This window comes from Bacillus rossius, chromosome 3 (assembly GCF_032445375.1).
Source record: "Bacillus rossius redtenbacheri isolate Brsri chromosome 3, Brsri_v3, whole genome shotgun sequence".
Lineage (NCBI taxonomy): Eukaryota > Metazoa > Arthropoda > Insecta > Phasmatodea > Bacillidae > Bacillus > Bacillus rossius.
Genome location: NC_086332.1, coordinates 101,144,951 through 101,157,095, shown reverse-complemented (window position 1 = coordinate 101,157,095; position 12,145 = coordinate 101,144,951).

The following is a 12,145-nucleotide window of genomic DNA, read 5'->3' as shown; positions in this document are numbered from 1 at the left end:
GTTTATCATGGATACATACATATCAGGAAGGAATAAAGTTATACCAATCTTATATGACAGTGAGGATATAAATAGTGTATTATTTCCTTTTTTATTAACTTTATTATCAATCCTAATTTATCAATACTTTAAATATTACAACGATAAAGTGGGAGTGAGTTTTATTCGTTATTAATAACTAAACTCTTACACTAGTGGACCTTTTACCGTAATTTTATACATTACTTAAAGCTACATTTATCATGAATAAAATAGAATTTTTAAAATTAATAATTTTAGTGAAACTATAGCTACAAACAGATAATAATATTTTTAATTAAAAAACAGAAAATCTGTCAAATTGAAAAGCTTACGCTGAGAAAAAAAGTCAAACTTATACGATGTTATAAATTTAAAACTATAGTGTATTGAAAACAAAATATTTATTGAATCTTTTAACAAAGAAATAAGAATATTCACCTGTTCCTATTGCTTTAGTGGGACGTGCAGGTAGTAGGATATAATTTTGAAAAATGTAATTTTCTGTTTTTACCGGAGTATTTTACGGACCAGAAGAGGTAACCGACTTATCACAGGTAGATACAGTGATATGTATATATTAATATAGGTTCAGTGGTATTCTAGCTTCTTTATTACAAAAAATGTCACACTCTTTCTTATTATACCGAATTAAAAATCACTGTTGTATAGGGAAGGCTAACAAAAGTAAGAAAAATGTATTTAATCACACTCAATTTATGTCCACGCTAATTCATATTTTTTTTGGTTTAACTTTTCATAAACAATTTCACAATTCATATTTATAATTTAAGTATATAGGAAACTACCCAAGGATAAAACTACATATTAAAAACTTTATTTACCATCGTAAGGCAGGTTACTAATTCACATATATTTATTAATATATAAAGTTTTAAGACATTTTCAGACATATTGAATTTGACACGTACTATCGTTTGGTGCGTTCGTTGTGTCTTGTCTCATTATTATTTATTGCAAGCACCCCTCATTTTTTAAATTAAACCTGCCAAGTATTTTTATGTATAAAATTAACAAGTTTTAATTACAATTTGTATGAGGTTAGACATAAAATCAGATACTTAATCTTTACAAAAAATAAAATTAAATCAACTGTAAATATGTACACACACAAGACTAAAAAGCAGAAAATAATAAATAAATTGTAAGATAATATTTTAAAAAAGAAGTTTATAAAACTGACATAAAAGTAAGCCCATAAAATGTTCTATCCCCGTAAATATTCATAACACCATACAGATTCCTAATCTCATACAGAATGTCCTAAAAATTTGTGAGTGTTGATTTTCAACACGTGTAATAAACTTGTAAGAATTAACTAGAAAAACGTGGGGCGCATGCAATATAAAATTGATGCTTGAATAATTCTCTAAAAAATTTATTGCACTGCAAATGATACGAAATGCAATAGATTATTGATTCATAAATATTTCACAAACAATTTTATTGCCTGGAAACGATATGAAATGCAGCATATTACTGACGCATGAATATTCCACTAACAATTTTATTGAACTGCAAATTAAATGAACTGATGTGTAAGTTTTCTCAAAGACAGCTACTACTTACTATTATCGATCGCATACGTCGCATGTTTTTTGTTGTATAAATTACAGTTTAATTCATAGTTGTTAAAAATCTACACTCTCTAATTTTTGGAACAATTTTAATGGGGTTAGGAGTCTGTATGGGGTTATAAATCTTTACGGAAATAGGAGAAATTATTTTTAACTTTTTAGTATGTTTTCAAAACGTTATTTTTGCATAAATATTCTTACTTTAATATTATTTATAAATATATTTATGAAGCTTGGCAATATTTTAAACGATTATACATTAATATTGTGTTCAAATTTCCTATTAATTTTTATTCGCAACATGAGAACTTATTAATTTACTCGGTACCGATGTTAGATGTTACACATCCCTGGTGAGTACTGAAGGACTCGCTTACGTTTATTTTACATTAACTTTAATGCGTACTTTCAGCCCATGAAATATAAATATGGCAACTAAATCAGAAGAAAGTAATTTTTCCGATATTGTTTATGCGTTGCTGCACAGAAAGACTAAGCTACGGAGAGCTCTTATATTTTTTTGTCTCCGCCCCCAACTGACGCCAACTCTCCTTTAATACAGCCATTCTGAGTACTCTGCACCCGAGTTGTCAGACTGTTTCGTGCCAAGAAGGGATTCTATAATTTTTTAATAAGCGTATTATATGACATTTGCCTAAGCTTAAAAATATGTAAATATGTATTTGAGTAGCAGGATATACTTTATTTTTTTAGTGTCGTATCCAATTGTTGCAAGTGCATCAGAACAATTATGCACTTTAGTTCATATGTACAAGAGGTTGGGAACGAGCTATAACTCTAACTTTAAATCAAATAGATTTGATAAATTTTTTATTAATATAATGTCCCAGAAATCAAAGACAAACGGAGAACAGGAGGTCTATTACTAAAGGTACTGGATAAAAAATTTGTGTCGTAGTTTTCACCTCATATTCTGGATTTTTTTTTATTATTATTAAATCCCTACCCTGCACTACTGCATGACACCATTGTACTGCTTTATTTGGTATGTACTGAGTGAAAACATAGCACTGCTTAATTTTTTTATGTACTACGTTACAACATTGCTCTGCATAATTTGTTATGTACTGCGTGACAACATTGTACTGCTTAATTTGTTACGTACTTCGTTACAACACTGTACTACTTAATTTGTTATGTACTGTGTCACAACATTGTACTGCTTAGTTTTTGCTAAACAATTTTCTTTAGTAAGACTATTGATTATAATTAAAATTAAAATCTGCTAAACTTAAAGAAAAACTATTAAGTTTGCTGACATAATTTTAATAATGGTTTATTTAGTTAAAATTCATGTTCATATAAGAAAATGTACTGGCTGAATTAGAATTCTTCTTCAAACAATGTTTCATATAAGAAAGATTTAAAAATAATACCTAATTAAAATATTTGAAAGTTTTATGTTTTTATTTATTTTAAAAATTACTATATATGAAAATAATTTGCGTACTGTGATAGATAATATAATGGATGGTATTCAGAGTTCGAGTGTCTGTGTGTGGCAGATAGTAACACCATTATGCGTGAGTTAAAACGAGGCAGACAGTGACATTTCAAGTGAAACCAAAGGGTTATTAAAATTATTTTTTTAATAAATTAAAAGTGTTGAATGATTGTCATCCGCCTCAGTGCACGCTCTACATCACCTTGGAAAGACTGCTTCACGAATTGTGCAGGGTTACGAGAGTCAATTTCCTTCGACAGCTTCAGCATTTCTTTGTCGCAACCCTGCTATGTCTGAAGGAAGTGGTCACTGTTGAACCATTTTAAAATCTTTCTTGAATGAGTCATCCTTTAAAATTACTTCCCAAATTAGCATAGTACTTCACTTTTACAGCATTATTAGGCTCGTTGAAGTTAACCGAATTAAAGTTTTTACAGCATAAGTAAGTGAAAGGTTTTTACATAATAGTATTATATCATTAGTAGTGTTTTTCAGGACTGCATGACAAAATCATAACATTGTTAAATAAAAATTTGTGTCCACAGTGTAACTTATTTTGTGCAGTGTGTGGTTTTAAAAACTTTTAATACAAATTCCTAATGGTTTTAACTCAAAATCTAAGACATTTATTTGTTGATTCAGGACCGTTATTGATAATTGGCCTATCAACTGTTCTTGGCTTCGCACAGAGCTCTGGCATATTCTGTACAAAATAATGACAGTTAAAAATTTATTTTATAAATAAATTCAACTATATTGCAGAAAGGTAGATATAATATTTAAAATTCGGATACTGTAAAGCAAATTCTTGTGATAGAAAATACTCTACTGGATTTCTGGAAGACCAGGTTTGGAACACTATCCATTCTTCGTGATTTCTGTTTTCCATGTAATTTTTCAATCACTCCAGGTAAATGCTAGAAGGGTTTCATACCACAGGCAATATACAGTTTCTTCTGCAATTGACCCGCCCTGTGGTTTTCGAATGATTACTTCTACAAATATGATCGATGTCGTTGCTAAGTTTAAGACTAAAAAATGTTTTAAAATATTAACTTTTTCACTTCTGTGGAAGAACTCATTTGGGTCAAGTATGCATCACACGTTATGATAATTATGGGAGGAAACCTGATTTACCTGTGATTATAAATAATGCCATGATTCGTCTGGAGTGATTTAAGGAAACTAGAAAACCGATCTCAGAGTAAGTTGCGGACAGGTATTCAAAATAAGACCCGCCTGTGTGTCATTCCATTGCTCAGACCCATCCATGTTCCAATTATTTTTTAAATGTTTTGATTGTTGATAATTTCAGCCAACAATCTCCTGTTTCTTCACTAGCTATCGAAGGTTGATACTTTCACTCGATATTTTCATTGACTCAGATGAATGATTCAACCAATTCTGAATAAGCATTAGTGAATCCAACTGCGCTACAGAGCTCGGCTATTTTCGCCCCGTAGGGTTCATTTAAGTTGTTTTTCGCGTGCTACTGGTCTTAATGTGTGGGTTCACGGCCTGTTTTTTTACTTTCAATCGCATATCTTTACGGCGCAGTGTTTCACCCTGCAGCTTGCGTCAGTTAATGTAACAAATTGTAAATTAGTTTTAGTTTTATGATACCAATGCAACGTAACGTATTTCCAAAAATATATATATCGTATTCCAGCACTGACAGAAAGGCACGTTCATTTAATTTACACCCCTTTACCAGTGGCAAAACTTGAGTTAAAACTTTAAACGAGAGCTTATTTTGGAACGCCCTATGGCTGAAGGCACGTGACACCCCAGTTTTTGATGCGCACGGTAGGCATTACAGTTTACTATTCCTTCAGCAGTGTGACTTTAAGTAACTCTCACAAATATTCAAGAGTACGATCATACTTCTGTAGCTCTCCCAGATTATACACTTTTAAAAAAAAGATTATTTTTTTACTATTCATTTATATTACCGGTATTTAAGTTCATTAGTATGTATTTCAATGATTTTATGTTTTATAATTATTTTATTTTATTTTTTGCGACTACCACAAAGAGGTTATGAGCTTGTTGATATCACATCAATACCATTTATTTAAACTAGAAATTTATCGTACTCTTATTGACACAAACTTTTTGTAACTATCATAATCATTCAAAAAAATTACACGTCGCCCTTAAGAAGACCTTTTATTTTGGTAAATTTGGAATAATTTTAACTAGTCGTTAGTGTCTTTAAAATGATGACGTTAAAATATTTAGACACTTAAATCAATAAAACTTGTACTAAAAAAATTTGTTTACTGAGACATATTTTTAAAAACAATAAGATAAAAAAATTATCTAGAATAAATTATTTTTTTTTATCATTGAAAATAGATGACTTTAATACCTATCATTTACCGATTACTTCAACTGTTACATAAGTGTTCGAGTTAAGATCTTATGTATTTCACGTATATGAATTACTCTCACCTAGTTATGAAATCATCCTGGCGGTAAAAGTTAAAATAATATACATTTATGAAAATTATTAAGCATTTAGTGAATATTGTTTTTAAAACATGACAATTATAAAAACCGTGATAAGTTGGTTTTTTTCTTTGGTGAATAAAACCCCTTCTTACCAACGACATGGTATTTATATCTCACATACTATCATGGGTAATTATAGCTATGCACAACAGCAAGTACAAACCAATAATCAACATTTAAATGTCACGTGGTGGTAGTGAATAATCGCGTTACCACAACTGACATAAAATTATTCATAAACTTACACGATTACCATTTTGTCTTTTCAGGGAAGTTTGTTATATTTCTTTAAAACATGCACTATGATAAAAATGAATTATTTTAAAATAACTTTACTTGAAACAGTGGCCTTTGTAACAAGGGAAAAAGAATTTATCATAAACGTAAGTTGCAAACTGAAAACACTAAGAGGCAACATGTATTTAGGTTGAATTAAATCAATTCGTTACTCATGCCATTGCTTTCAAAACGTTATATCACACACATTACATGCAGTAGTTTTGTTTAATTTATACGTACGTGAAAATGATCCAAATAATTTCTTCGATATGTATTCAAATTGATTATTTATTTCATCACACAGGTGTAATTTAAAATTCTTCTGTCACTTATTCGTTGTAAATAAATTCATCTTAATACTGTGACCTATTTAGTTCACATTTTAACACTGTAGCAAATATTTATTAATGTCACAATGCCCTAATTTAAACATCTGTACATGAACTGAATTGTTATTTAATATTTAACACATTAAAACTTTAAAATGAACATTGTTTTTAATGTATTTTCTGTTGTAGTTCAATAATTTATACTCTAACAGGACATACATATTTAACATTTAATCACAGGTTAACACTCAAAGTGAGATCAAGCTCTTTTCTTTAAACAGAAAAAAAAATGCAGAGGATTTGAGTGTTTGGGTTCGAAGGGTGCTTGGGATGTGTTTCCAACTTATATAATGATTACATCGCGGTTTATTGAGTCAAAGGGAAAATCAGTGATAGATAACGAAATCGTATTGCAACGGAGCCGGTTTCCGCACGCGGGGATTAGGAACACACACATTAAGGCGAACGGACCACGTTACGTGTTTTCATTTGCGTCCGCTAGATGGTGCGACGGAACTTAGTCCCGCGCCGACCAGCCTCCGCTCCGACCGCCGCGAGCGCTCGAACCGTACTGCAAAAGGGGGTAGGTAGCAGCTAGGTGGGACTTCATGAGTGGCCGAGCGGGAAGGGAGGGGCGTGACACCAACCCCCTCCCGACCCCCTCCCCTATCCAGCACGACTCGGCACGGACCGGCCAGGCCGCGCATCGGCACGGCCCGGCTGACAGCTGATATTAATGCTCATATCGACTCGTTCGGTGTATGCTCACCTTCCGGCAAAGTGGTGGGGGCGCTAATTATACGGGCGGTACCGAAACGTTGACACTGGGCTTTGTTAAATACACTGCGGTGATGAATGGCTTCTGGACGGACTGCAAACAGCAAGTGCACTTTTAAAAACTCGCGTCCCATGCTGAAAAAATGGCTTCGTGGTGATATAATTTAATATTCGTTTAAAATACTAAAGGAAAAAATTTATTTAAAAATATGTTTTTCATCTCATTATTTTATTTCGTTTCGTGTTTGTACTTGACTATTTTGAACAAAATATTTTTTTTCTTCTAATAATTAATATTGTAAAAAAGAGAAGCGAAAATTCTGAAAGCAATTTTAGTTACTATCAATGCCAACATTTCCTAAGCCCAACTTAAAGAAGTCTTCGTTCAGTTCATAAAAGCATTTGCACAGTCATCCTAGCTGACAGTGAGTAATAATAATAAACTTTACTGCAGGATTGAAAGATTCGTAAATGTACTTGAATACAAACAATAACAGCTGCTGAATTTATGCTAGATTAAATCTTTTTAAGCATAACTTGTACTAGCCCAATATAATCGCAACTCAAGAAACGCCACTGTCTTAATTCCATCCATGTAACTCTCTATGCTGCATATGTGTGTAACATTACATAAGCTTAGCTTGTTTTCCACGTGCTTATGTAAAGGACTAACTTGTCATATTTAAGTAATTACTAAGGAACCTTTTTTCCCCCTATTTTCTTTATCTTAATTTAAGTAAAGCATAACAAACAATTTGTTTGAAATATGTTCATATTAAAAAAAGTTTTATTTTAAGACAAGCTTTGTAATGCCTCTCAAAGAAAGAAAGTTTTTGTGTTTTGGTTATTTTTATTTAAATGCTTTTGGATACACAATGTTTGTTTTTTCGGTATGGTGCGTTTACGAATAAAACAGAAGGTTTTGCGACCTGCGAGCAGGCAACATACAGCTTTCCATGTGAGGAACGTGTATTTTCCAATTTTAGTCCTCACATTTGTAGCGGTGGACCCTGTTCTTTGTTAATGGTCAATGCAAATGCGAGCCGCACCGGAAAATGCAAACGTTTGAGTTCGAAAAGCATGTCTGTCGGAAACATTGGGGTTCGTGGCAACAGTACATCTTGTACAGTGTAATTTGAAGAAATTTGTGATTTGCGTTCGGTAATGGTAGTACTGATTCTTCAAGATAATAAATTTACCCTTGCACTTTGAATGTTTGCTAGTTATTCTCAATAACGATATTTGTTGCACCAAACGGTGACATGTCGTAACATGAATTGTAATTGCGTATGTTTGAAAAGATATGTTTCGATTGGTTTGTATCACCTGATACCCACGTTTATAATGGTTCGGGTGGTGAATGTAATCCTGGCAAATTTTACTTTTCCATCCGCGCAGCACATTCCTGGCGTTTCAGTCTTAAATTTTAGGGCATTAAAATACACGCATATATTATCCATTTTTCCAATAACCAAACTTGAATAAAGACTGTAACTAATCAGCAATGTAATGAAATGCACCAAGTATTAAACATAGCATGAAATGTTCGTCTGGATCGAGTAGTGCTATTTGAACGGTTTCTAGTCCTTGCTTTTCGTTGCTCGTTTCTTTCTGAAGCTCGTGATGCCCTTCGTTTCGAGCTTGAGGTGTAGATCGACCAAGCGCTTGTCTTGCGGGTGGCATAATTGATCTGACAGCGAAAGTAATGCATTGAGACGACTTTTACAAATTCACTTGGAAAAAGAAAAGAAAATTCGTATGATGTCTATTAATTATGTCGACCGGTAATTGCAATTTTTCCACAAACGCCACTTGTTACGTCACACACAAACTGAAATGTCGCTGTATTTGTTTGTATTTGATACAATTTATTAATGCGTGCGCATACCAAAAATACACGGACTGTCGGTAAACTGTATGAAATACACATATTTGTTGAAAGGACTGGCTCGCAAAATACAGTATTGTAAAAAGGTTGTACTGATTCAGAAAACTTCGTGGGAGTGCACAAAACAACTCACCATAGTTTTACTACAATCGGATGAATAGTGTAGGAACGCATACAGGACAAACAAGGAAACATTCATATATATATACTAGCTGACCCAGCAAACGTTGTTTTGCCATATAAATTATTTCTAGGGAATTTCTAGCTTCAGTACCCGGCGTTGCCCGGGCTAAACACAGGATGAAGGGTACCTTTTTCGAAATCAGATGTAGTTAGTAATTGTATTCTTAATTTGAATGTCAAGTGTGCAAAATATTTTATATCACTTTCAGATCCCGACAGACGTTCTGCCAGTGTATAGTTATTTACCTGTATATATCTAAAAATTGGTGGTCTGTATGTAGTCTAGACTCTATAAAGCACTATAGAAAAAAGCTTAAAAATAAGAGATTACTAATATTGAAAAGATTCCATTATCTAGCTAATGCTCGGCATGCATTGCAATGCCTCATTTAGTTTTGTTTTGTAATATGTTTGAAGTAGTTCCACATATACAAATCATCTATCCATCTCTCTAAACATATATTTATCTCTATCTACATCTTTATATATCTATGTATCTCTATATCGCTATTTATCTCTTTATATATACATAATTACATATATACCTCACACTATCTCTATCTCGTCTATATATAAATCTCTATATAGCTCTATACATCTATATATCTCTTTATCTAACCCATTTCATTCTCTATGCCTCGCTCTATCTCAACTTATCTCTCTGTCTCTGTCTATCTCACTCTATATATATCACTATATATCTGACTCTATTTTATATTTAAATATATTTTGTCATGCGTGCGCACTTATACAACAAAAACAGACGAAGTGCCGCTATATAATATTAAATAAATACATTTTTTTAAACGATTTGTGCTCCAACTTTTGCAAAATAGTAATACCGTATCAGAAACTTTCACGGGCATGCGCATAACAACTCACCATAATTTCATCGCAATTGGATGAATGGTATAGGAACGCATACGGCACAAACAAACGAAAATTAAAGACATGACAAACGCATCAAACGATGGTGCGTTTAAAATTCAAGGCAACTAACTCTATCTATTGACGAATTTAAGAACAAAACTGTTATGAGCGCCTTTATTTTGCTAGCCACTGCGAGCTCCACTAAGCGGGCTGGTCTCACCAAGGAGAAAAATATGAATTTGCCAGACCTTACTATGTGTATGATCGTGTGGCAGACATAAAGAAATGACACTCACTCACTATTTGTATATCTATGACCTATGATTTTTTCTGTTAGAAAATAAAATTATCACTTTTTCACTCCCTTAGGGATGGAATTTCATATTAATATGGGGTCTATGTGTTAATAAAGGTTATAAGCTAGCTGTAGGCGGGGAAGGTTGATCAAGTGTTAATTGATCAGCTATCGACCGGGGTTTAAAAAATATAAAATTCTATTAAAAATTAGGGGTTGGTGATAGAAGGGTGAAAATTTAGGGTTGTATGAATTGTTTAATGCCACATTATAAAAAAAATAAAATAAAAATTTTGTCCAAAAATTAAAAAAAAATGTAAGGGGTGTACAACCCTTGTCACTTAGGGGTATGAAAAATAGATGTTGGCCGATTCTCATAGATACCGGATCAGCACAAAAAATTTCATCAAAATCGGTCAAGCCGTTTCGGAGGAGTATGGCAACGAAAACTGTGACACGAGAATTTTATATATTAGACTAGCTGACCCGGCAAACGTTGTTTTGCCATATAAATTATTTCTAGGGAATTTATAGCTGCAGTACCCGGCGTTGCCCGGGCTGAATACATGATGAAGGGTACCTTTTTCGAAATCAGATGTAGTTAGTAATTGTCTTCTTAATTTGAATGTCAAGTGTGCAAAATAATTTATATCACTTTCAGATCCCGACAGACGTTGCTCTGCCAGTTTATAGTTATTTACCTGGTCTGTATGTAATCTAGACTCTATAAAGTAATATAGAAAAAAGCTTAAAAATAAGAGATTACAAATATAGAAAAAATTCAATAATCTAGCTAATGCTCGACATGCATTGCAATGCCTCATTCAGCTATGTTTTGTAATATGTTTGAAGTAGTTACACATATACAAATCATCTATCGATCTCTCTAAACATATATTTATCTCTATCTACATCTTTATATATCTATGCATCTCTCTATCGCTATTTATCTCATTATATCTACATATTTACATATATACCTCACACTATCTCTATCTCTTCAATATATAAATCTCTATATAGCTATATACATCTATATATCTCTTTATCTAACCCATTTCATTCTCTATACCTCGCTCTATCTCAACTTATCTCTCTGTCTCTCTCTATCTCACTCTATATATATCACTCTATCTCTGACTCTCTTTTATATTTAAATAAATTATGTCATTAGTGTGCACTTATACAACAAAAACAGACGAATTACCGCTATATAATATGAAATAAACACATTTTTGAAACGATTTGTGCTCCAACTATTGCAAAATAGTTATACCGTCTCAGAAACCTTCACGGGCATGCGCATTACAACTCACCAAAATTGCATCGCAATTGGATGAATGGTATAGTAACGCATACGGCACAAACAAACGAAAATTAAAGACATGACAAACGCATCAAACGATGGTGTGTTTAAAATTCAAGGCAACTAACTCTATCTATTGACGAAGTTAAGAACAAAACGGTTATGAGCGCCTTTATTTTGCTAGCCGCTGCGAGCTCCACTAAGCGGGCTGGTCTCACCAAGGGGAAAAATATGAATTTGCCAGACCTTACTATGTGTATGATCGTGTGGCAGACATAAAGAAATGACACTCACTATTTGTATGTCTATGACCTATGATTTTTTCTGTTATAAAATGAAATTATCACTTTTTCACTCCCTTAGGGATGGAATTTCATATTAATATGTGGTCTATGAGTTAGTCCAGGTAATGAGCTCGCTGTAGGCGGGGAAGGTTGATCAAGTGTTTATTGATCAGCTATCGACCGGGGTTGAAAAATATAAAATTCTATTAAAAATTAGGGGTTGGGGGTATAAGGGTGAAAATTTAGGGTTGTGTGTATTTTTTAATGCCACATTATAAAAAAATAAAATAAAACATTTTCTCCAAAAATTAAAAAAAAAATTTAGGGGTGGACTACCCC